General features: G+C 34.9%; 1 protein-coding gene across 1 annotated transcript in view; it reads right to left on the bottom strand.

Annotated features, from left to right (window-relative positions):
* The window catches only part of cnr2 (cannabinoid receptor 2), a 10395-nt gene extending 7893 nt beyond the window's left edge, over positions 1–2502 (bottom strand). Inside the window, exon 1 of the mRNA XM_008431083.2 lies at positions 2470–2502. The gene's annotated coding sequence lies outside the window, so the exon portion shown is untranslated. The remainder of the gene's footprint in view (positions 1–2469) is intronic.
* Positions 2503–4204: the final 1702 nt, after the last annotated feature.

Raw genomic sequence — 4204 nt, forward strand, 5'->3', positions numbered from 1 at the left:
AACGCACTGAACTGCGCAACACCTTGTTGAAACAATAATTACTGAGATTATTAATTTTAACACATTTCGTTGATTTTAAAAAAAAAATATATATATAATTATTCTTTTTTTTAATGAAAGCTACAAACGTCTTGGATCTTAGTGAATATTTTTGATCAAGCTGTCAGAAGAGGAAGTGCTGGTCTCAGCGTCCTGGCGGCGTTCAGTTTGTCACCTGCAGAGATCGACTCAAAACCTTTCCGCGATCGACCCCGGCCGATCGCGATCGACGTATTGGGCACCCCTGCTCCAAACCATTCCTAAGCCAAACCCATGTCAATCTCACCAGTTCACCACTGTTCCTTCCGTTAACTGGTTGTTTATAGATACTGGCCAATAAAGACCAGGATAATTCCAAAGGAGCTGGGTTTTGGGAGATGCCCAGTCGTCTAACCATTCAATTTGCACTGGTTCTGGCTTCCATAACATCAAGTTTGATGACAATATGTTCATTGCGGCAAAGTAAAGTGACTCTCAAAAGTTCAATTCTTTTCAAAATGCTAGTTTGTCTGTGATTAAGAAAAAAATAAAGATCAGTCACTAAAGCTTAGGAATTTGATGTGACATGTATGTAATTCAAAAGAAAAACACATTTTTATTTGGCAGGCAAAAAAAAGTGTAAAAAGCTGCAATTATCTGGTTATATTACTGTGAATACTTTTTAACAAAACATTTTTCAAAGCATGATCTGATTCAGATTCAGCATGTAAAGTTTCAAAGGGCCTAATTATACAAAGGGATCAGTCAGGAGAAGAGTATCTAAAATCTCATGTCTTTTGTCTACATGGGGGCATATACAGCAGGCAGTTATCAATATTTGGGGAATTATGGGGCAAATTTTAATTTAAAAAAGATCAGATCTTTCTCCAATTTGAATAAAACGGTGTAATGTAAACTGCTCAGAGAGGCAGCCAAGAAGACAAAAGCAACAATGTAAAAATTGCAGAAATGTTCAAGTTGTGTTCTACATAAGAGCTACAAGACAAAGTTATTTTTATCCATAAAAAGTATTTAGAGTTGGCCTAGATCTTCTAAAACTTTGGGAGGGGGGACCACTAACTGTTGAAAACAGTTAAAGTGAGTTCAGAGATGCTCCTCCTTGTTTATGCATTTAAGTTAACATTGTGCATGATAAGCAAATATGTCTTTTAGCTGGTCTCGCCATCTTTTGGTTTTGTAAAATTCATTTAAGAAATGAAAGTTTCTAATAAACTTATTTGAATGCACACATCACATCACCTGCTGTTCCATGGGGCAAAAACATTGTACATTGTAATTTTAAGATATGTTTATATTCCCGTTGCTTTAAATGCTTTTTTCTATACTTTTCATATTTCTGGGTTTAAAAATTACTTTTTGAAGCAGAAATTCTGATGCTTGCCCCAGATGTGAACTTGCTGGGCTGCCAGTCCATCTCATTTATCAAACGTGGGTCACATCTGGTGTAATTGTTGGTGACTTCTAGTTTCCAGACTGACTCAGGAGAGTCATTTAATGTAGGATATGTGCTGGGTGACTGTGACACATGGGGCCAGATATGATCTAATATGTAGTGCTGTGGCAACAATTACATCGTGATAGAAAGCACCCACGTATTAGTTTTTTTTCTAGTCAGTTTGAAACATTTATAACATGAAAATAAATTAAGCAATTTTTGGATTTCTAAGCAGATGTGTAGCTATTATCCTAACACTGAGGATTTTCATGTGGATCAAATAAATATTTATTTTTAAGTATTTTCTGTCCTTCTCATCTTTTCAAAAGGATCTCATCTCTAATGAGGTCTGTGCCTTGAAAAGTATTTAGTAAAAATCTTAAGCGGTAGCAAAATAATTACCTGTGATGGGTACAGGCTAAACATTTATAAGCAAAGTTCATTTGATGCCATGATACCAAGTGATGGTGCACTGCATCGTTCAAACATATATAAGGGAGTTGATCAAAGGAGTTTTCAGTAAATTCTTTATTTTTTTGAATAAAGAAAATACATTTGATCCGATTGGTGATAGTATTTCTTAACGTGCAAACTGCTAATGTTACGCCACCTATGTTTTCATCAGGAAGAGTCTTGACTAACAGGGGTTCATGTAAGAGCCATGCATTCTTGCAAAAGCTGGGCCAGCAAATAAAACATTATTTTTAGAAGAAAGCTAATAAAGGTCAATTTCATTTTCTCCATTGTTGAGACCAAAAAAGGAACATAATTCCAAAACAACATAGAGAACAATATGAGAAGAATAACACTAGCTCTTTCAAAACTGATTAAAGGAAAAATAATAAAGATAATTAGATTATATTAAAGAAGGTACAAAATGCAGAACTGCTATTGTGATTCATAAAAAAAACAACAAAAAACATCAAGACGCTTTAGAAAGTCATTTCAACTAGATATCTGTTAAACTAAAAACAGAGAAAGTGTTGAAAGCTTACCTTTTTTTATTTCCCCCTGCTTGAAAATGTTAACGTGACTACAGGACTTCACCAACTCAGTGGGTGGCAAAGTGAGCGTGTGAGAGTGAAGAAGATAAGGGGAGGAGACTGTGGTGACACATGTAAAAGGAAGGAGGTGTAGCCTGAGAAAGATAGAAAGAAAGACAGAGGTGAAAGCAGAATATTGGCTTGCAAAATATTAAGGCTGCAAAAGGAGTATGCTATTAAACTAAAATTGCTTAATTTACTGTGAATATACTGTATTAATAAAGCTTACTTAAAGGTTTCTAAAATCCTATTTCTGTAGTGATTATGATACACTATTGACAGAAGGAGGGTACTTGAGGAAGATTGAAAGGTACAAGCTGTGAAATATAATCAGGAAAGGATACAAAAGCACAATTCTGGATTAAGCATTACCTTAAGACAAAGAGCATTTCGGTTGTGCATGAAGTGTGTTTTCGCACCAAGCTGTGGTTTAAAGCCACAAATCACCAAGCATACAGTTCAGGAAACATTTTTTTGCATTTTATTTTCATTTTTACATTTAGCAGCTCAGCTTCCTTTGTCTTCTGTCACAAAAACAACTATAGCAAACTATTTAATCAATGTTAGTGATCAGTAATCTGCTTTTTGTGGATAAGATTCACGCTGTAAAACACTCAAAAACGAAAGCAGTGATTGGAGGCATGTATACAGAGAAAACAAACATGTATGAACCGGTTTTGATTTAAATTTGGTTTCTTTTTCAACACAGATTTGTTTAATTTTGAAGGTCAAATAAGTTGTAATACATTACATTACAAAGAGAAGTAAGCGCATTAACATCGAGGAAACAATGTAGTACTGCTTAAATTTCAACAGGGGGCATTAATGCGCTACCCTTATTGTGATGATGCTGCCTTACAAAAAAAAAACTTTGCTCTGTCAATCATTAGATAAAAGCTGTTTTTGCCACAAATTTAGGTCTTTTAATTTAGATTTTGTCCCCTGGGTGAAAAAAAGAAAGAAAAAAGTTTAGGTCATTTTTTTATATACAAATTAATCACAAACCTGAGGCACTGCAGATAAATTAGAAACCTACTTTTGACTCTCAAATAAAAAAAAGTGTATTAAGTAGAGCCATTGGTTGAATTAACAAATACAAAAATAAAAATGATTAAAAGTACAAATTTTGTTGTAGATCTAACCAGAATGTGCTACCGGGTGGTTTTACTGTTTTAAAAGCAAAATTAGGTTTTGTAAAAAGTCATTAATAGCAGATAGCACCCAAGCTGTGCCTTCTTCTTCAGTGACCCAAGAGATGAAGCAAACCAGAAGACAGAAAATGCAATTAGGAGTTGCAATAAGATTTCCTCTTTGTCTGTCCAGGTGGAGCATAAACACAACAGACAACAGGACAGACTAAAGCCAATAATGTCCAATTATTTGTGAGATTACATCATGATGTTACATAACCCCACTTTTAGAAATCTCTGGACGCTAGCATCAGGGCCAGCTTTACAACTTCAGATTGATTCGGCCTGAATCCATTAATCAAATTTCCTCCCCTCATTTCCAGATAGCCAGACCTTCAGGGAACGGTATCAGATCAGTGATGTGACAAACAGAGGAAATCAAATGACACATCAAACAAAAAATGAGATTATGAACTGGTAAAGACTGTAACTGCGTTGGATTATTTTCCCTTTTTCTGTACTGACTCAATGTTTCTACAAGGAAATTAAGTGGGACA

Source organism: Poecilia reticulata, linkage group LG16 (assembly GCF_000633615.1).
Source record: "Poecilia reticulata strain Guanapo linkage group LG16, Guppy_female_1.0+MT, whole genome shotgun sequence".
NCBI classification, from domain to species: Eukaryota; Metazoa; Chordata; class Actinopteri; order Cyprinodontiformes; family Poeciliidae; genus Poecilia; species Poecilia reticulata.